This window comes from Molothrus ater, chromosome 6 (genome assembly GCF_012460135.2).
Source record: "Molothrus ater isolate BHLD 08-10-18 breed brown headed cowbird chromosome 6, BPBGC_Mater_1.1, whole genome shotgun sequence".
NCBI classification, from domain to species: domain Eukaryota; kingdom Metazoa; phylum Chordata; class Aves; order Passeriformes; family Icteridae; genus Molothrus; species Molothrus ater.
This window is the reverse complement of record NC_050483.2, coordinates 28,031,344-28,053,900: the sequence shown is the minus strand read 5'-3', so window position 1 is coordinate 28,053,900 and position 22,557 is coordinate 28,031,344. Positions and strand designations below refer to the sequence as shown.

At 41.3% G+C, this 22,557-nt stretch overlaps 1 protein-coding gene across 6 annotated transcripts in view; it reads left to right on the top strand.

Annotated features, from left to right (window-relative positions):
* Nucleotides 1-21,339: 21,339 nt before the first annotated feature.
* The window catches only part of SIPA1L1 (signal induced proliferation associated 1 like 1), a 201,931-nt gene continuing 200,713 nt past the window's right edge, over nt 21,340-22,557 (top strand). For all 6 annotated transcript variants that reach the window (XM_036384744.2, XM_036384748.2, XM_036384750.2 and 3 more), the window contains exons 1-2: nt 21,340-21,424; nt 21,850-22,071. The gene's annotated coding sequence lies outside the window, so the exon portion shown is untranslated. The remainder of the gene's footprint in view (nt 21,425-21,849; nt 22,072-22,557) is intronic.

Genomic DNA, 22,557 nt, shown 5'->3' with positions numbered 1-22,557 from the left:
GCAGTCTAGCCCAGCTGCTGGAAACAGCTTTGGAGGCACCCCACCAGACAAATATTTGACTGCTGAGAAACCCAGGCCAGTGTTATGTCCTTTACAGTGAAAACAGTGTTCGGTCCTTCTGTGGGCTCCATCCTGCCTTTCTTTATGTGAGCTGGCAGGTCAGGAAGAAGATACCCAAAATTTTCTGCTCTACAGCCCACTCACAGCAAAGGCCAACTGGGGCTGTGACTGGACACCCTGCTGTTTGAGAGGTGGTACCTGAGCCTTTTCCCTGGCTCTGGAGGGGTTATTCAGCTTCCTGCTCATCACGCTTTCCTCTTGGCATGCAGCAGCAGGTACTGAGGATCCTGTGTACTGCTCCTTCCTGGACCAGACCCAAGGAAGGTGGCTGCATGTATTGCCCTCAGGGCCTCTAAACCACTCTGCACAGCTGAGAGATTAAGAAAGTCTCTAGAAACCTCTGCTTCAACACCCAGCTCTACCCTCTTCATTGCTCTAGGTGGTGGGAGTAGAATTAGGATAATTGGACCAATGGTCTGGGAACAATGACTGGAGCTTGTAAGAGAGTTTTTGCATGGCAAAAATTATTTTTAAAATGGGAGCAAGGAGAAATGTGATAAAAGTAATATTAACAATGTGCAAATCTTCCTGCAATGTAAAAGGAAAGGGAGGGGGGAAGGGAACACACCCACAGAAGGAAGAAAATATGACTCGGAGTACTGAAGAGGATGGACTGCAAAAGCAATGCAATAAATAGCAAATAATCAAGATCAAAGAGAAACAGAGTAATGATTAACTTATTTGCAGCATGTAATTGAAGCCTAATCCTTCAAGTGGAAGGAAGACTGAGCGGAGTTCAACTCCCTAACCTTCATACATAGTAACTGGAGCCAGAGGTAAACCAATTTCTATTTTTTTTCCTAAGGGTTCACAGATTTAAAAAAAAAATCCAATCCCTCTGAAATCTTATTAAATTTTTTGTGAATTCTGTGAGGCTCTTACACCATTGTAAAGCTTTCTCTTGCTTTAGTTCCCAGGTGGTGCTATATTTAAAGGAATGAACAACCTCTGAAATACTGCCAATCAAATGGAAACCTCCACACCCTGCTCATGATGAGCTGTACAGAAGAGCAATTATGGCAGGGTTTAGTCAGTTTCTGTGTGCTCGGAGGATACCAGTTTTGTTTCCGGCTCTCTTCTCTGATGAGAGGGGCTCAAGCCCACTTGTCTTACTCAGAGTTGGTGCTAGAGTCAAACTCAACAGTATGATCTGTGTGAGTCACTGCATTGCCGAGTGAGTTACAGTCACAAATGGTTTATCCCAATTGCAAATCAAAGAGCACAAGTTGCTTCCATTGCTCTTCATCCTTAACACCCTGCTACATTTTATTGCCGAGCATGTATGGGAAGAAACGATGCATAAAAAGAGCAGCTTAATGATTACAGCAACTAAAGGAGAGTCAGACCCTCCAAACCTGTTATCAGATGCAGTGCTTCTCTGTTTTGTACTACCAAGGCTTCCTCTTGCAATGGCAACAAGCACATGAAGAGTCAGGCATTTCCTATGGCACATCTGTATCTACTGAATCTTTGGAGTATTAAAAAATTGATGCTAAGCCAACTGCCACACATTTTCCCAGCCAATATCAAATTAAAGTAAGGCATGGTGTCATAATTTCCCATGGCTGTTTTAATCTGTTACAAAAAGAAAGTCATTATTCATAACCAACCAAATTATAAAATATCTGAATCTCTCACACAATTTTTAATATGTAGATTACCTTTTTAAAGCAAGGCTGTAGTGTAAGATGAATGATGATCACTTCTCACTATACTAGCAATTACTTCACCCATTCCTCTCCAAATGTGTAATATACTAATATTTGAAGACCATATTCAACAGCAAGGTAAACTGAATGCTGCAAGGGAAGTAATTGCTTTTGGATATAATTTTTCAGACATAATGAAATCTCTTTTAAATTAATTTAGAAATGTTATCAGGGCTTATGTAAGCATATCTGTTATCAGCTGTCTAATTACATGCAAACTGTGTAGTGATACTGCTTATACCAACAAATATTTAAAATATATGCAATTTTACAAGCAAAGTTTGGTTTTGAAGAAGTACAGCACAGTAATAAACTTTTTCAATAAAAGGCAAAACTTTAAACTACCTATTTTTTTATTGTCCCAATAATTATTGCTCTGTGTGGAAGACAGAAGAATAAAGGCAGTCATGACTTAATAGAAAATGTCTGGCTAGAAGAGACATATTTGTACTTTTCTTGACTGGAAATCTAATTTTAATAAAGAACTTGGGTTTGGCTAAATTTCTGAGGAAAGATGGTATTCTAAATTAATTTTTTCTCCAAAATTAAAAACAAACTGAGAGACTGTTGGTCTGTGGAAATAAAAGCTTTCTTACACAAGAGAGTCATGGAAACATGTAGTAAGTTAAGGTAAGCAAACTTTTCATAGAGTCATAGAACATGCCGAGTTGGAAGAGACCCACAAGGATCATTGAGTCCTGCTCCTGGCTCTGCACAGGACACCCCAAGAGTCACACCCTGTGCCTGAGAGTATTGCTCAAAAGCTTCTTGGACTCTGTCACATTTAGTGCTGAGTCCCTGGGGAGCCTGTTCCAATGCTCTGCCACCCTCTGGGTGAAGAACTTTTTCCTGATATCCAGCCTAAACCTCCCCCAACTCAGCTTCATGGTAGAGTTATTCATAGCCATATAAAAATGTTGATGTCTACAGGCCAATTATTATTCTACAGAAATAATGAAAAATATTTGGTAATAACACAATGAAAATGTCATCCCTAGCACTGTGGTTTGTCATTACCCCAAGCTTTAACAAATCAGGTAGGCTCTGGCATGGTGTGTACTCTGCCTAAGAGGGAGATCCTCCAAAGGGTGTAAATGAGTTGCTCAGGTGAGGCTCTGAGGGAGCTGCAGTGTGAGCAATGGGTGAAACCATTTCTCAGCTGATTACTCCAGGAAGAGGATTAAATAATGAGGTGTCTGTGAAACCTTTGTTGGGTTCTTCAAGTAGCCCCTTCCAGCCTGAAATTCCTGGTTCATTTTTCCCTGCACTGCCCTGCTTAACAAGGAAGGAGTTTTGTGGGGAGCCTGTCCTTTTGTATTTATGAATGAGAGTGGGAGTTTACATCCTGCTTATGTTCTCCTAACTCTGTCTGGGTCTTCTGAGAGCAAATTATGGCTCCTTTTGGCGGAGGAGGCTGCAAACCAAAGGAGAGGTTGCAACTGGTAAGCTTTTCCTATGCTTATCTGAAAAGATTAATATTTTTTGCAACTAATAGCCACAGCACTTTTACCAAAACTACGGCAACTCGTGCTTTTATTTCTGGAGTTGTGTAGATCAGCTGTTCTCTGTGCTGGCCAAATGTCCTTATGCGTTTGCACTGTTTTATAAAAAAGCACCACAAGACTTCCCTGTAAAGATGTTACCTGAGCACTCTAGATCTTTGCCAAGACGTATTTGCAGCATTAAATTTTGTGTTAGATTTTTTGGTAATTAATCCACACTTGCTGTGTTTCCTCTGTGCAAAGAAAATATGTTGAAAATAATAGGACTGTATTTTCTGAGGCTCCTGATATTCTTAGGGATGCTACTTTTTAAAGAAACATAGTAAAAAGGAAATCTTCAGCCAAGCAGCTGCTTAGGTGATAGCATTTTGTGCTAAAGTCCAAAAGACTTGAACTCAGACTTCATGAGTCATCTATAATTTGTTGTATGTTGAGGTATATCTTGCTTTTGGGCTTTGGGCTGAAATGTGAGCTTTCTAGTATAAATAAGCATACAAGAATTGGCTTTATAACTCACAGGTCTTAGACTGTCCCTGGCTTTGGATTATGTCCAAGTGTGACATACTGTTGGGAGCTGAATGTTTTTGATAGTTGATGTGTATACCAGCAGAGCAATATTAACAGGCTTCTAAATGCCCACAGTAGTAAATTTTAACCAAAACTAAGAGGATATTCTGTCAAAATGTCTATAGCAACTGCCTTAGCTCCTCACTGCTTGGCTTCCTTTTGCTCTTGCTTTTACTCCACTTCCTCCCTCCATTCTGCCTGTACACCCAAAATGTCCTCCTCCAGCAATGGAGGGAGAAGCTGACAGGCCAGCTTCTGCATGTAGCAGGCCACCAGGGGTCTGTAGGCCCTTGAGAAGGGCTATGCTGGGGAGGTAGATCCCATAAGGTGGGATACTCTAGGAGGAGAGCCACTTCTTGCTGCAACCTTCTCCAAGGAATTACATTCTCCCAAGCTTCAGAGCAGCTGGAAAGTTACTGTTAGTAGAGGAAAGGGAGAAATTCCATGCCCACATGATCCACCTGTGAAAAGTTCACTTATTCCATCTGAAAGAGTTAATAGCATTGAGACAGCTAGTGGTATTGTGATACTGTGTTTTGTGAATTGTTGCTGGGAAAGATGTTCCTGCCTGTCATTACTTCTTGGTCCCTGGCAGGCAGCACTCGGCACATGACAGGAAAAAGACCAGTGATTCCAGCATGGAAACTCTCCAGGACCAATTTTTCCCATGCAAGAAATAGAAATCCTAGCTTGAGTGTCTGAGATTACAGTTTCAGACAAATATCTCCAGACATTACAAAAGTCAAGAGACTGACAGAAAACATTTTTCTGTGCGAGACATGCTGTTTTCCATGTGGTGATGAACAGCATCTCTTTCCTCATCAAATACCAGGACAATTTGAGGCATACCCGTTGATGCTGTTCATGGCAAATAAAGTGATGCTAAAGCAACAGACTTGTGCATACATTCAGCACTGGAAATTTCTTTTGGTCTCTTGCAGCTGCTATGGTTACCAGTCACACAGTTGGCCACCTTCTGTAGTGGAAGTATAGAGTGATTATACTGTACATTGTGTGAAGACGTTGGATAGACCTTGGGGGTGTGAGGTGGGTGTGAGTTTCATGCCCACTGCAGAAGGATCTGGAATCAAAGTTCTGTGAAAGAAACACATTTCAATGCTAATACTGTCTGAGTGTTTGTAAAGCAACTGTCTTTGACTTTTATATTACTTCTAAGGGAAAGAAAATCAACTGCAGATTGGTCTTCAGGATGGAGCAAAGCACTTTTTGCTCAGACATCATAGTTTAAATCACCATACTAATGAAAGAGCTGTTCATTTTGCCTATCCAGGGATATTTTTCCTGACTTTAAGCTGGCAGCATGCCATAGCTGACAGAAACTTGAATTTCTTCTTCTTCAAACATTGCATCTGTTTACAAGATAGGCTATTTCCACATAGTTCAACATCCTGCCTTTTGTTGCCATGAACAAATGGTGCTGACACTTGTGCAGCTTTGATTGAATTTTCACAAAAGCTGTCACTGTGGATGAGACCACCTTTGACTTTTTCTTTGTTTTTCAGTGATGTCTGCCTGTGGTTTTGTCTCCAGCTTATAGTATTTCTTTCGGCTTCAGTGGCCTCCACCCAAGATTAACACCTGCCTTCATGTAGGTTCAACTGCTGGTGCTGGTTCGTGTGAGCTCATTGATGACATCAAACCCTCCATGCCCTCTCATGTACTTTCCAATTCACTCTTCCATCTCCCACCCTGTTACTGGTATGTTAACTGGGTGGCAATGGTCATATTTATCAGAATGTGTTACACATAAGATAGGTAGCACCAATGGCTTGAAATCTTAATGTTTCCTTCTTTCTTACCCTATACAGAATACTCTCTATGCATGCACACCCACATGGGCATGATTTTACTTGTGCTTCTATCACTGCCTGATACTCAAATCAGTCCCTGGAAACTTAAGGTGTCCTTCATGCTAGTATGTTAAAGAGGCAATAGGGGTCCTATATATAGAAGTCCTGTATATCCCTGAAGGGCATAAAGGAAAACAAGTAGAGTTATGTCAATAACAATTTCCTGGGCAATGAAATAGCATATAAAGTGTTGCGAGAGAAATGGTAATAAATCCAGAATAATTTTTTTTCATTTGTGAAATGTTCCCATTTATTTATTTTGTCAGTTTTCCCTTCTCCATGAGGGTAAGAAAAATCCTTCTTTTAAAAAATTTTATTCTGCAAGCTTATTTTTAAAAAGGCTACTGGCAGGTTGTCACAGACAGGGAAGATTATGATTAACTGGAATGTCATCAGCCTGTTATTCTCCACAGAATCCATACGAATGGGAATTAAGTAACAAACTTCTGCAAACGGATGATAGGGAAGCAGAGGTAACAGGCTGATTTCTCAGCTAATGCAGGGCTCTGCTAAATGAATGGAAAGTGAGATTTTCCTTTGGAAAAATTAAATTCCTCTTTATTTAACCAAAAGTCTTTTATTTCTAAGCTTTGGGTTTCCTATTAATATTACTGTGGCATTCATGCTGCTGATCCTTTTTTCAATGTTGCAAGTTTAAATCATTGCAATGGTAACTGATGCATTTTCCTTCGCAGTGCTAGCAGATGATTTTATCCCATGGGAAGCTCGTGCCTGATTCAATCAGGCATTCTTTAACTTTTAAAAAATTGTTTTATCAAAGGAAAGATGGAGCAGTACATGTTAGTCCATTAGGTTATACATTATAACTTAGGATGAGTTCAAGCCATAGAATCTGGATATGAATTTCAAATGCATCTAAAAAGCCCATGCCACTGTGCTGATATGGGTATATGGCTGGTGTTTGAAGTGTTCAAGAGTTTTGAGGGGAAGTCTTCAGGACAGTCTGCCCTTCTTAATTGGACAAGATACCAGACTTTGCCAATGCAGCAACAGAAGCAGTAATCCATGTAACACACAATGGCGGGAAAGTCTCCTGTCAAATGGCAATAAAACTGCCTTCTGTCCAGAGGTTAACATATCCCTGCAAGTCTTGTCGACAAGTCAGTTCCTCTGTATGTGAGGGAGCAAGCTGTGCTTTAACACCTTTTGGAATCTGTCCTGCCATGAGCTCTTCGTTCTGTGACAGTGGCAGGCCAGGGTCCCAAGAGCCATCTGTTGGGCACAGAAACTTGGCTGCACTGAAGGAGCCTTTGAACTGTCCATGAGTTATGGTTCAAAACCACCTCAGTGTGGCAAAGAAGTCCTGGGCTGCAGAGAAAAAAGCTACAAGGCCACAGGTCAGATTCTTCCTCCCATTCCCATCCTTTAGGGACACAGGCAGGAGAAACCATCTGCAAGACCACTGATAGCATTCTCAGAATGTAGTGGAGAACTCACAGCTGATTCTTGTGACAATCCCCATTTTCCTGCCACTCCCAGCAGGTCCTGAAGAAGTAGACTGCCAGCCACACAAAGCCAGCTCTACAGTTGGGAATCAACTTCTCTTTGCCTTGAGATATTTAAAAGACATGTAGACATGGCATTTTGGGACATAGTTTAGTGGTGACTTGGCAGTGTTACTTTAATGGTTGGGCTTCATAACCTGTAATATCTTTTTAAACCTAAATGACTCTAGTACTCATTTGCTCTTTTTCTTGGTTGTTCTGTAGGAAAAGCATTTGCCCTGCTGTTAGCCTAATCAGTTGGGTTTCCATGTTACCTTTTATAAGACCTCCTTACATTAAATGGGAAGCAACCAGCTGAGTGATCCATCATTGCAATTTCCACTTCCCTGAGACACACAGAACAGCCCACAGAGGCACAGAAACCAGCTACAGCACAGAACAGGCAGCCCCAGCCTGCAGCATTGCTGGGTTACTTCTAAACTGCTCCAGGTGAGCTGGCACTGGTGGAGCTTTGTGAGGGGTTCCACATCTCCAGCATGTGGATGAAGCGACAAGACTAGATCATGCATTTCAAAACCTTCAGCACAAAGTCCAAGGACATGTTGCCATCTTGTAATAATAATGTAATATTTCTTCTCTCCGACTGAGAGCATACAATTTTCAAAGATCACAAGTGGCCCTGTGGGCCAGAGGTGGTGGCATCCATTGACACAGTTAAGGGAACTTTGTTCTAATTATTTAACATAAAATGCTCATAATATTATTTTGTATAATAAACTCTTAAAATAACACTTTCAAACCTTACTGGATTTAAGTGCCAAGATTCCATAAAAGGTCACTTTTTCTATGTCAATTGCTTTCTTTTCTTCTAAGCTGTGGTAATCAGAATCTAAAGAAACTCTAAGCTGAATAGGGGAATAGAAATCTTGCAATTTCTCACAATCACATATCTTAGTGCTTTGAATAAGGCAAATCAATTTTTGACAATGTTGTCTTTGTGATCTCTCCAAAATGCCTTCCCCCAATCCTAGTGTAACTCTCTTCAAATATTTGCATTTTTTTTTCTGATAAGTAATTTTACATTCATTGGCATTGCTTGCTTGTAATCAGAGAACCATTCCAGCAGCCAGCAGATGTTTAAAGACAGCGTCTGCTGTTTTTATTGAAAATGGGGAGGGTTTGATCCCAGATGTCCTTCCAAAATCAATGAGGCTGCCTGTCTGCTGTAAAAGAAATACTCAGTGGCAAGATGGGTAGAACTGAGCTCCAGAGCTTTCAAGGGATTCAAGCAGGTATTCAGAAAGGATTGGTGGAAGCTGATTTTGCAATAGTAATTCCCTCGATAGTACTGATGCAGGAGTGCTTTTCAGATGGGTTGTGGAATAAACTGAATGACTGGCAATATTCATTGCTGCTTCCTTCCTGTATGCTGCAATGCGAGCAAGACTGGTTTTGGACAAAGAGCTCCAGTTTCCTATTTCTACTCTGGTTCTTGTAATGTGCTGAAATAGAGTACGCTGCAAAGTAGCCAACAGCAAGACCAGGTGTGGAGATGGTGGCAAACATAAGTAAGCAGATCTTTGTAGAAGAGTGTGGAGCTCAGATGCTACTTTTTTATCTTCATGTGATGATGGGCTCTCAGCTGGCTGACAGCTGCATCACTTCATTCTTGTGGCTGATGTTTTTAATATGTAGCACATTGCAAGAGGTACTTATGTACTTTATTTGTTGGTGAAATACATGACACAGCAGAAAATTTTAAAGATGGCCCACATAAATATCTAATGAGGGATTTTCAGTCACAGTAGTTGTGACAATTAAACAGCAGAAGGAATGAAATGCTATCTGCTCTAGAGAACCTGCTGTGATATATTTAAAGCCTCTGCTAATACATTACACAGGGGCCTGTTCCAGTAGTTTATAACAATCCCTTGTGGCCAATAGCACCACTCTTCAGGACTGTAATGCCCACAAGAGGCTTTCTTTAGGATGAACAGGATTTATCTGGATCCAACTTGGTATCACAAAAACATCTTTTGCTTGTGGTGTAGTAGATGCCAAAGATGCCAAATGAATAATCACTGAGTAAATTTTACTGTTACTAGGTTGTAATATACAGTTCCAATTCCCTGTTTATTCAGTTTTACTACTTTGATATTCACGTGTTGACACCCTTTATTGTGATAACCAATCACCTACTAGACTTGCTCTGCCTTCAAAGGTGTGTTATGTCCTATTAGGTCTTACACAATTTTCAAATCTCACTGCTCCCTTTCCTGCTTTCCCATATTGATTTAAACCATTATATCAGCTGCACATTATGCACATGACCCCTTGTAAACACTGAACTGCCCCTTTTAAGGTACTCTCAGTATGTCACTTACTCCCCCTTTTCAGGCCGTCAGAGACACAAAGGCATTTTTCTTTAAGTGACAATCAGGCCCCATGGTCCAAGTTGTGAGGTCCTCTTGGTTATTGCTGTGTGTTTTAGGAGTATGATAACAAAATGAGCAAATATTGGCTCATCTAGTGACACACCAGCAGTATTTTGGGTTGCCATGCAAAAAAAAAAAAAAAAAGAAAAGGCAGCAGAAAAGCAGGATGTTGGGGAGACAGAGTTTCAGAGTAGTGGGAAGGCAGGCTCATCAGGGAAGACAAGTGATTTAACATGGCCCTTCACGGTAAGTGCCTGCAGCTAGCTGATTGCTAAAGCAGCATTGAGAGGATCTGTAGAGGAGATTAAACAATCAACCAGGCCAGCTAGCAAAAAGGATGCTGTGATGGCAATAGTTGCAGCAGTTTCCATTGGAAAGGAGGCTGATTCCTACCAGTAGTGCTCTTAGACTTCTGAAGATCACTTAGAGTAAGCATTACTCGGTTTAGTATGAATTTCTCAGTTTATCTTGTTTGTAAGCTTTTTTAGCTTGCTTTCTGTTTGTCTGCCCTTAGAGGGTTGTATCAATTGTTGCTCCTTCACTTGCCTCTATCAGCAATCCCTAAACCTTTCCATTTCAGGTGCACGCAGTGACTTGAGCCCTAAGCATGTCAATTGTAGGACAAATACTAAATGTCGTAGGGTAGGGCTACTCATGTGTAAAGTTAAGCCTGTGTCTGTTCTCTGGGGAAAGAGATGGGAGGGGACATCCTGTCATGAGAACCCATATTTGATCAGCCAACAGAGATAGTCACAGAGTAGTAGCTCTTCTGGTAGCATTCCTAAAATCAAATAACCAAAACTGACTTTTGAGGTAGCTGTGCAGAATGCTATCTGCACAAGGCCAATCTATAAAAATATAGTAAATGACAATATATGATTTTTTAAAATATTATTTTTCAAACCACCAGCCATAAAAGATAATGATGGTCATAAAGAATAGCAGATGGGAGAGTGTCTTGTTCTTTCCTGGTCCCAGACTGTGATTTTGGAGTGACTGGCAAACACTAAACTATAAAGGGTTGCATGCAGCTTACATGAAATACTTAGAAGGTGTCAAGATTGATTTCTGGGTAGGTTCGTCAGCAAGGTTACTTGTGTCACACAGCTTTACCATGTCGCCTAGAAATCCTTCTATTGCCAATAAGAAATTACTCCATAAATAGTAAAGGTGTGCCAAAACCCATAAAGCAATGTACAAACCTGCTGCTGTTCCTGCCAGGGCTCAGATGAGTAGTGACTCTCGCTGATCTGAGCTGTGATGTGCATTAAACTGTGACAGTATGTGCATATTGACACAAAAAGGGCCTAGATCAATACAGCCACTTGCAAAATGAAGAAGATAGATCGATATGGAACTAATATTAGGTAATGTAAGAGAGGAAATTTGAGCCAAAGACTTTAGTGAAAATACTGAAGACAGTCAGAAGTGTTATGGGAAGTTTAATATCCACACACAACACAGCTGTACAGGACTTAAGCTCTCATCTGGAAGATAACATCAGGAATATTTTACTCTATGTGCTTGCATTAATTGCAGGTTTACAGTTTTAGAAGGGCATTAGGGACTTTTTGAAAAACAGACAAAAAATAATTTTCCATCATATCTTACTTTTAACCAAATGTGTTTCTCTGATGTTAGAGCAGGAATCTGATTTCTATTAAACCAGCATAAATCTCAAAACCCCCCATCACTTTAAGTTTATGTTGGTGATGGATTTCACTGAACAGCTTTCGTCTCCCCATTTCTTAGAAGCAATAAAGATAACAAAAAAATGCTGAAGGATTTACAGCAGGAAAAACCTGCAAAATTTTTGCCTGTACATTTTCAGTTATAATAATCCTGTACAATCATAAACTATTTGGTTGCTTGCAAAATTGTGTAGTGTTATTTGTTCCTTACATAATTGTTGTGCTTGTTTCATCAAGGCTCAAAATTGCTAATATAAGCACATTTTCAAGCAGTGTCATAGTAGAAAAATAATTCATTTTTATGCTAGTTGTCAATAAATTGTAGATTAAAATTAATCTAAATATAGACATGAAATAAAGAGTGGAAAGCAAATTACAAAAAGCGACAAAAAGTATTTGTACACAAAACTCATCTCTTGTCATTCTGAAAGTCCAATCTCAGTAAAGGCCATTTAAGTATTTAGGCAAGAAGTACCAGCTAGGAAAAATGCACTGCTGCATTTACATCTGTTGCATTCAATTTGGAAAGTATTGCCAATAGCATCCCTTACAAGGAACTCGAGTCTGCTTGGATATAGATTTTCTAATGATTACCCCAGGGCAACTACCAGAGAGGATGGCCACATCTAGGATGTCTAGACAACTAATGCTTGCCTATTTTTACAGTACACTTCCATTTCTATTGAGCCTAGAGATCACAGGAGGGCAGAACATAAAAGTTACTAATCCATTAATGTTTCCCGTTTGTTCTGTGAGAGGGTTATGAATTGTTTCAGTGTTGAAATAGAGCGACTTCAGGGGTTATCAACAGATGTCTCAGATTAATGAGTCATAGTTGCTGTAATTTAACTAGGTTGTGTTTTGGGGTTTTTTCCAGAGACAAGAAATTAACTCCACTAAACAATATTACAGAAAACAATCACTGCAAATTTAACAGCAATATCTGCCTAGCAGGGCAAGAATGGAAGCTCTGTGTGTATTCTTAATATGCAAATAAAACACACAAAACTGAAATTGTGGGGGCGGGGGAAAGGCAGAAATCATAAAACTTGCAAATACTCTGTCAAGACAGGAAGTCCTGCAATCCATGTGCCTCATAAAAGATCAGCAGACCCATCTGTGTCATTAGGTGACTTAGGGGACACTGAACTGAAAGAACATATATTATTCTGCCAAGTGGCATGTGAACTCCTAGGGGCTTTTTTAATACACAAACTTGAAATTTGTAAAAGAAGAAGTTTGTTGAAACTCAAAATACCTTCCAATTCTGAAAATATTAGGTTTTCAGGCCATCCAAAGTGAGGAGAAATGTAAAGTAAGTGAGGAGAAATATACAGTAAATCTGGAGACTGTGCATGTGTGTGTGTGTGTGCACAATGATGTCACTAGGATGCCTCATTAAGACAGACTGACTGAGATTTTAATCTCAGGAAAGCTTTTAGAAAACTGAGGAAAAAACCATAAGGATTTATTCACCAGAACATGGGACAGGGAATTCTACAGTTTTGACAACAACCTGAAGTACAAGCATATCAGCTGCTCTAGATCAGAACTGATAAGAACATCATGAACTTCCAAGTTTTAATTGAGGAAAATATACATATACATGCAAAATAGTCCCAATCATTTCTGAATAGGTTTTGTACAGTATTATGTAGGGCTTTTATCTTTTCTTGAATAAAAATTGAAGATTACCTTTTATTCATTTTAAAAAAGTTTTGACTCTTAAAATCTGTTGGTTTTCAGTTTTGATAATGGATAAGACTGAAGAAATGTGCATTTCTTCCCTGCTTTCACCAGAATGAAATGCACATTTTGGCTTTGGATGGCATTTTGAGACATAGTTCATTAGTCCCTTGAAAACTGCAGATTTTTTTTTCTTAAAACAGGGTCTCCAGGTCACTTTTTTTCTTAGCTCCCTCCTGTGAATAATTGCCCAAGGTCCCATTTTACAAGCTCCTGTGTATTTTTTTCCTGGTGATTCTAATACCACTGGGATTTGATAGTCTTAAAACATTGACAGTACTTCAGACTCTCAAAAATCCAGCCTGGCATTCATCTTCAACAATGTCTGTAGCCACATCTATCTAAAGTTTATGCAAATACACTTGGGCTTGTTCCTGTAAATAATTTTTGTGTGATTATATAAGCTAATTTAAGAATCATTAAGCACTGAACGAACATTTGTATCAACAAACCAGATTTCTGTGCTCTGAAACCACAATTTACAATAAAAAAATTATCTTATTGATTCTGCTTGTGAAACTGCTGTGAAACTTGATGAAGGATGTGTATGCAAGACTTCATATTTGACCCTTGAGAAGAAAATGTTTATCAAGTAGCAAGAGAATTTTCCCACAGAAGATTGTTTTCAGGCCACAGGATACATTCAAAGCTTTCATGATTTAACAGAGTAACTCTAGGCAAGGCCAGACCCTTCTATTTTCTACCTTAGCAGCAAAAATAAATCTATATTGGTGCACTCATATTACTGACGAGTAATGCATCATACTCACATCCTCATTGATTTACTTTAAATAACTCCTGAGTTTCTGCAAGTATACTGGCTATAGGTGTAGGTTGATATAAGTACCATTACAACATAACTAGTTAATAAAAAGCTTGCAACATGTATTTGTAACATTTATGACATGTTGAAGAGTCATGGTAAAGAAATTCTATGGCACAAGACAAGAGTGCAATTTTCCCTCTTTCATGCATTTAATATGAAATACATGCTGCAAAAATAAAAGGAAAAAATAACTGTCTATATACCTGGCACTTTTGCTTTACAGATCCCTGCAGTCATCTTTTAAAGACCACTTCAGTTTCCTACTTGTTCTTAAGCTGAATTCCAGTTGCAGTTGTAAGTTGAATGGCAGTTGAAGTTCTAACATCTCCTGTTTCAGTGCAGGATTTTTGGCAAAATATCTGGAAGATGACTTTGAAGCAGCTGAAACCTGATGTACACACAGCAATAGAAGAGGAAGGCGAACACTGAGGTTTGGATGGCACAAAGTGGTCTTATGAGATCTTAATTTATCAGTTGCTTCTAAGTAGGCCTTGTGAATCCCACATCAAGGTTTTCAGACCCTGTGGAAGCAGAACCTACACATAAAAGGGTGGTGGCTGGAGCAATCCCACTCTTTGTGGAAACCCTTTGGAATGGATACCAGAGGAGAGGAAATTCTGATTTCTACACCTCTCCCTCTCACCCAAATCTTTCTTTTGAACAGAGTGGATACAAGATGAGAAGAACTATTCCCAGCAGAAAGGTAGAATTCTAGCCTGAGATCTACAAAAAAATCTGTTCACCCATAGAGATCTAGGATGAGCCATGAGGAACTGAGCGACCAAAACAGAAGTATAGCTACTCAGCATAACTTGCTTCATTGAATTGATGTTCTCAGTGAGTATAAATATACTTTTATAATAAGTATAGTAACTATAGGTAGCTCAGCTCTTTCAAAATAGCATGGAAAAAAATTTAATGTTTTAGCCATGCTCCAGAATCTTTTTGTCAGTTTTTGGACTTCAAAAATAACAAAGTGTTTTCTCCCCTCTTCTTCCTGCTATATGAAATCCTCAGACAAACAACAGAGTGACTAACACGCTTTGCTATGGAAAGAATGAAACTGAGTATTTAGAGAGTTGCCAAATGCAGAATAAACAAACTGATACAAAAATTTCCCTCTCTATCTAATACGGTGATCTCAGTTGGAGTTTCAACATCAGTCCTGAAATTCTGAGATAGAACAGGCTTCCAAACAAATAATACCTCTTTGAATGTCATTTTAGAAGAAGCAACTTACTCTGTTGAGAAGTGGAAGGTACTGATACCACAATATTATCCTCTTGTGGTAACAGTATCATCTCTTTTCATGCAATGGAACTGTTTCTTCCTCAGTAATTTAAGCCATGGAACCCTGTGACTACAATTTGTGATTCTAAGACAGTTCTCAGAATATTTCCCAGCACTGTCAGTGATTGGCAGCTCTGTAAAAAGCGATAGCTAGCCCAACTATCCATCAAACAAATGAGTGGTAAGTCATTTGGAATTTCTCCCAATGCTATTCAGTTTTCAGTTGAATTTAATTCTGTTGTGTGTAGGAGAGGTTTCCCAAAGGTTAATAACTGTGTCATTCTATATTTTGCTCAGAAAACAAAGAGCTAGAAAACCATATTTCAGACTAATTGTGTATAAAATACTTTTAAAAATAGTCACCTTGAATTATGGAAACACAAAAATGAAATGTATCTGAGGGCTTTTTATGTTATATTTTCTTCAGAATGAATCATTCAAGTTTGTTTAAGAATGCTGCTCAAACTTTCTAGAAATTTCTAAGGATACTGGGTTTTGTTTTCCTCCCCTTTTAAATGAATCTACTGTTAACCTCAAAGATAAGACTAGGAGATACCTCCATTCCTTAGTATGATCAACTACGGACCCTTTGCTGGAGAGAAATGCTTGTTACAAGTAGAAATGAGAGGTCATTCTTTCATTTTGAGATGTTGCCAACAGAAGGGGTGCTGCTCTTTTCTGTGTGGACTAAACTTTCCTTGAATACAGAGCACTTGGGTTATGTTTCTCTCTGGTCCATATCAGTCTCCAACTACATGTTCCACTGCCCAGGCACATGCTATAGGCATGCTGAAATTTTGCTATTTCCCAGAAAGGAAAGGAAGGATTTCTGGTGCCAGAACATAAAAGTCAGTACTGAGACACTTTGGACTTTACATGAACATCATCCAGATTGTGTTCTTCAAAAAACAAAGAAACAACCTCTGGGGCAAGAATCAAACCACATTTCCTCCTTCCAGTTCACTTGTCTTAAATATTACACTCATTTGCAGAATAAAATGGATCTCCTTCTCTACAAAGTGCTCAGAAAAGCTATGAAGAGATGGCAATTTAAATATTACATTTTTAACTCAGTGTATGAGCCCCATCAGTGAAGAACAGTCCCATAGTCCCAAAGAGAAGCAAGACTCAAGGGAAACAGAGTCAAAAAAGAGAGTTCAGTAGTCTCAAGGTAAAAGGGCAGCTGAACTGAAATTGTGTCCTTTCCACTGCTACCATCCTCTCTTGCAGTCAGGTCTTTTCCTTTCAAGTCTAGTCCTGGAACAGCACTGATGTGTTTGTGCCCCAAATTCTGAGGTTCAACAAACGCTTCTATCTAGAGCAAGCTGCTGCTGCCACTGAGTGAAGGAATCCTACCTGCCTGCCCTCTCGGCTGTTTGTTTTTGTTCCTGTATTTTGTCCTATCTTGTATCAAACATTTATGAGGCCACAGTCTAAACTGCATCAGGAAACTGATCTCTCTGAACGCTAGTGGCTATTTTTCCTGCTGGGTTAGTTTCTAGCTGGAGCAGATCTCTGAGTTAGTTTGCCAGAGTCACATGAAAATCTGTGTAAGCACAAAGGTTGGGGCAGCACAGGGGCAGGAACAGGCAACCAAGAGGAAGAAGGAGCAGAGTGTGGGGTAGACAGATCTACTTCCATTAGCAGTGCCTGTGTATGACATCTTGTGTTGCTTGAGCCTTACTCCAGGGAGCCTGGGTTTGATTTGCAGCAGTATTCACAATTACAAGTGAATTCTTGGGGAGATGTGCTTCTGGAAAAGAAGAGCTATCCTAACCACATTAGAAAGCCAGGTGGTAGCTATTTGATCTATGAAATGGGGATAACAATATCACCTTACAGGAAAGGGCTAAAAATGCATTTGTTGCTCTTTGTGAAACACTCTGTGCTGATGAACGCTCCAGATCAACCTAGCTGGCAACACATCCACCTGTCTTCAGGGCTAGAGAACAACAGTTTGCAGAAAGGAAGGCATGGAGCTGCACTCTGATTTTCCAGGTTTCAGAGAAAGTGGGGAGAAAGTTATACAATCATGTAATTGCAATTCATATTATAGAGTGGCTATGCCAAAGAAATTTGAAATAAAGGTATATGCAGATGGTATTTGGGATTTATTACTTTTGAGTATTTGAATTTTCATCCCTAATCTTTTAATGCATGGGAAGGGAGATTTTTATTAAATAAGGCAGAGAAATTCTGCTTATGTTGTTTTAAAATACTTGAATGGTATGATTTAATGGCTGACACTGTATCACATCACTTGCAAATTTGAAACAAAGAACCCTCTCTCCAGAAACTTCCCTTTTGTTTTACCTTCCTGTCAGGCAAGGAAAATTTCTAATTTTCCTTCTCTGTTTTTGCACTTTCTCCTAAGCCTGTAGTACTGTGACTACTTGACACATTATGCTGACTTATTGTACATTGGTCTAACCGGCCATGTTCTTGCTCCAGGTACTAAATTAAAACCAAAAGGTAACATCAAAATAATATTTTTAAGTATTCTGATGTGCATCCAAATAAAATGCAGGGTTTTTTTACAAAAAACCTTTCAGACAAGATCATTAACTGTGCCTTTTTTATTGAAAAGTCTTCTTGATTCATAAAGTTAATGGCTATGTCATGCCTCCGTAAATGCAGACTTGAGACATGTTCTGAATGTGTGTTTTGCAATTATTTTCTGAGGAATTTACAGCTGTCTAGGTCCTAAGTGGCTCCCATTAGTACAGTTTGTGGGCTTTTTTCTCTATTCCAGTGGTTTGGCAGACCATAGAAATGCATAAGAATAACGCAGATCCTTGCAAATTGTGAGAAAGAGGCTGCTGACTGCAAAGCAGGACAGACAGGCTTGGCAGGAGGAAGCAGCAATGTGGTTGGGTGCCTCTGTGAGCCCACAGCTGAGAGGTCACAATTCTGGCCTGTCAGACTTGACACTGATCATTTCATTTTGTATTTCCTACTCGACAATCCCTTCGCACCAACCTTCAACTCACCTGCACACTTTGCTCCATGTACTGCTTTGTTGCAAATGCTCCTGCATGCTTTATTTTCAAATCCTTTTTGAGGAAAATCCTTCAATATTTCTACAATGTTAAATTTACCAAAGTGTGAAACATTTCCTTGCATTTATAAAAAAATACATTTTTCCTACTTCTAGCTAATGTTTCTAGCTAATAATATTTCTCACATTGACTTTTAATGACTTCAAATACTTTTATGCCCTATTGGTAATTACCCATGCCAATTAAATGGAACAGATTTACTTCAGGATGAATTCTTATAAGCTGCAGAGAGCATTGCTTTAAAATGCCTCTGAAGTCCCTTAGAGAGTTCAAATGACTGTGTGAGTTACCTAGAATTATAACTGGTGAAGTCAGGGAGTGTTTATATCTACTTGATTGAAAAAAAGAGAAAAAGCCACAGAAGTTATAATTCACAAGATCCTGCTTTTCCTGCAAACATTGGCTAGAGAAGTTGCCTCTTGTCCCTGTCCCCAGTGCCCCAAAGCACAACTGGCCTTTCCTTATGGCAGTATAACTGTTTATGTGCTCTAAACTGGATCACTGAAATGATCCATATGAAAGATTGTTCTCTAATCCCCAGGGCAGTAATGCTAGAAACACTCCAAGAACCTAAAGCCTTCCCCATATATAGAGACTTCCTGAGAGCATGAATGTCCTGGAATGCACTGATCTTGGGCTCTGTCAAATCATCTCTATGTGAATTGCTTCATCTATTTTTCTGGGGAGCTCTATATCCAAATTGTATTGCTTCTTGGAAGGGTGTGCTGGATACAAACTTTCACATGTTCATTGTTCATCAGTGAATAAATTACGCACTCAGTTTCAGGGTGGTTCAGGTTCTTAGTCAGATTTTCCCTGTGCTTCCAACAGCTCCAGCTCAGAAATAGTCCTACTATTTACACTTTCATAAAGCCAAATCTTTAGAGAGTGACATAAATATCAATTAATTTACGCTCACCTTGCTCTTCTGAGGTAAATAATGTATCATTTTCCCTTTTTGTTTAAAGGACAATACTAAACCAGAAATTAAGTGTCTTGCCTATGGTAACACAGCAAGCTAGTGGCAGAAGAAGGGTTGGCATTCAAAAATCATTGGAGCTTTTGAGGCTTGTCTCTACACAGGGAAACCAGCTGTGCATCCTTCATTCTGTAACAGCTAGTCAAGCAGAGGCTGGTGTGTGATTGCTCTATAAAAGAGAGTCCTTTTGTTCTGGAATTAGATGTGCATTATTGAGGCAAGATAATTATTTTGGAGTAAACCCCCTGTTATCCATCTTATTTTAGATCAGCTCTTCTGATGACTTTCTTACATAGGCCGGGGGTAAACTCTAAATTCTCCTTTTCTCTCTGCCTCAAGCCTAATTAATAACTGCTTATTATAAAGACACAGCAAAGTTTGTACTTCCACAAAAAGAAAATAAAGAGTTCTGGATATTCTGACACCTGTGAGAACACGTATTGCTCTCGAGTGCCGCTGGCCTCTAATCACAGCTCTGGATGGAGAGAGTCATGCAAGGAGAGTGTGGTGAGAACAGCATCTCACAGCAGCAGCCCTCACACTGGACCCCTGCAGAGCCAGATGTCAGCCTCTCAGGCCTGGATTCAGGGAGAAACCACAGGGGCCCGGGAGCAGGAGCCAGCTCCTGGCTGGACTGCAGGCAAGGGTGTGTGCAGATAGCACACAGGCTGGGCTGGGGCTGCGTCAGAGCCTCTCCCTCCCTGTGCGCCCCTTCTGAATGTCTTCTCATCTGAAGATCTGACACAGCAGCAGGGTGTGAAGGAAGATCATACAAACCATTTGAGAATGTGCTAGCCTCATTAACCTCATTAAAGAACTTGCAAGCCAGAGCCTCACTATCAAAATTCCTCTGATGAATGCAAATTCAATAACTGCACACCACAGTTCCTAATGCTGCAGTCACATCCAGTGCTGTTGTGTGTATGAACCTCAGGCCTGTAAGCCTCTTTGGACTTCCCTTTATAGGACTGGGCCTCCAGCTGCCAATAAAAAAGTTTTCATTTAAGTGAAAATCAAAAAACCCCACATTCTTTTAAAAGTAAAAAAATCACTTCAGGTGGGTGACATAAGATAAATATATTTAAATACTGAAAATGTTCCTGTTTTTTTTTCTAGCTTGTCAATTCTATTTTTTATTCCATGCCAGAGCAGCACTGGGATCAGTTCTTTGTCCATACATAATGTTTCTTCTTCTCAGGAAAATGAGATTAGGATTGTTTTTGCTGACCCCATAACACCTGCAGGAGTCACGACTTCAAGTTGAGAACCTGTAAAAGAGTGATTGCTCTCTGGACATCCAGATATTTTTACAGTACCAAACACCGTGATATTTAAACATCAGTCCTGAATTTTGTTGGTCTTTCCAGGACATTCCTGGAAAGTGAATGGGGTGTGAAGCCAGCATCTCTGCGGCAGAGCAGCTGCTCACCACAGCTCGGTTGCTTTAGCTATCACCATGCTGCACACTGCTGGAACGTCGCCAGTCCAAATCACAATGTCCTAATTTCAGGGAAAGCTTCACTTTAAGTGGTTTAACTGAGATTGTTAATGTTCTGCTAAGCCAAGGACAGTAACAACCATTAGCAGAGTATCCAGAATGTGTTACCCACAGCTTGTTTTCAAAATTCTTGCCATTTGAAAACAGAGCAGCATTCCTGCAGAACAAGGGCTGATGTTTACATATGCTATTTTTCAGATGTGCCTTCCCACATTTTTAATTTGTTATCTGTGATGGATATCTAAGGGAGAATCCATTTTAATTTGAGTGGCAGCAAAAGAGCTCGAGATACACTATCTGTATGGTACCGGTAGGTTTTGACATTGTGTTAGCAACTACAGTGACCTTCTCCCTATAGGTCTCCAGGAGGCTGGGAAGTGATGTAAATATCAAAATGGTAAGAAGTCAATCAAAATGCGGGGAGCTCGGCGCGGGCCTCAGCCGCCCGCTGGGCCCGGCGCTTGGCTGTTGCCATGGGAACGCCGCCGGAGCGCGGGCGGGCTGCGGGCGGCCCCTCTCGCGAGAGCGGCGGCGGGAGGAGCGCGGCGGGGCGGGCGCGGGGTGAGCTCATCCCGGGCTGCGCGGGCGGGGAGCGCCGCGCTCAGCCCAGCCCAGCGAGCGGAGCGGAGCCGAGCCGCCGGCAGCCGCCGCAGCAACTTTGTTGGGTGAGTTGCGAGCGGGAGCGTCGAGCCGAGGCGGGCTGCGCGCTGCACGCCCTCCTTCCTGCCGCGGAGCCTGCTGTGGGGAGCCGCCGTGCCGCTGGCCGAAGGGGTGTGCGGTGGGTGGGTGCGCGTGCGGGGGAAGGGTAGCGGCCCCCAGCCCCGGGGTTGCGCGGCCCCCTGCCCGACAGGGGTTAACGGGGGCGAGGGCAGCGGGGTCCGGGTGAAAGTGGCCTTCTGAGCTGCCGCCCTCCGCAGCGCCCAGAACCGGGCGGGGGTCGCCTGCTCGGAGGGCGCCTGCCCCGAGCGCCCCCGGGGCGGTGGGAGCTCCGCCGTGCCGGCAGCTCCGGGGCGGGTCGGCGGGGGTCCCCCCGCAGCGAGCCGTGCCGGGTGCTAGGTTCCGGATTTGTGTTTTTTTTTTTTCTCCGCAGGAAGGGCAGCCCCGAGCGGGAGCGGTGCGGCCGGAGGCGGCGGTGAGCGGCGGCGGCCCGGCCCGCTGCGCTCCGAGGCGGCGGCTCCCGCGCTGCCCGTCCGTGCGGAGGCGGCCGCGCCGAGGGCGCCCTGCGGCGGGGGACGCGCTCCCTCGCGGCCCGGAGCGGCACACGCCGCTCGCCCCCACGGCTCGCTAGATAACTTGCCTCTTGTTCGCCCCCGTAAGTTGCACTTAAACCTCTTTAATTTTTTTTTCCCTTCTTTACTTTTTATAGCCAGCGAGGGTGTAGTGGGACCGGTTTTGTTCCGAGCCGGTGCTGAGACTGCAGTAATAACAACAATTAGGTGATTTGGGGGCAGTGCCAGTGGGGATGTTCTGAATGCTCTGCTCACGAGGAGGCGGGGTGGAGGAACAAAATGTTTGCGGATGGTTGATTCCTTCACTGGGAGCCGGGAAAAGTGGGAAAACAGGGAATGCCTTAAACTGAATCTTAAGGGGAAGGAGGAGGTGGAGAAGCAAGGAAAGGTAGATGCGAAGGCGAATGATTACCTTCCTAAGCCGAGTTTGTTTGCTCGTTCCCTGTTTTGTATTGCATGAAGTCCTGATGTTAACGTTCTCATGCTATATTTAAAAATAACTGTGTTGTTTGTACTGGATATCTGTGATGCAGCTTCAGCTCATGTAATGAGGAATGCACTCATTCATG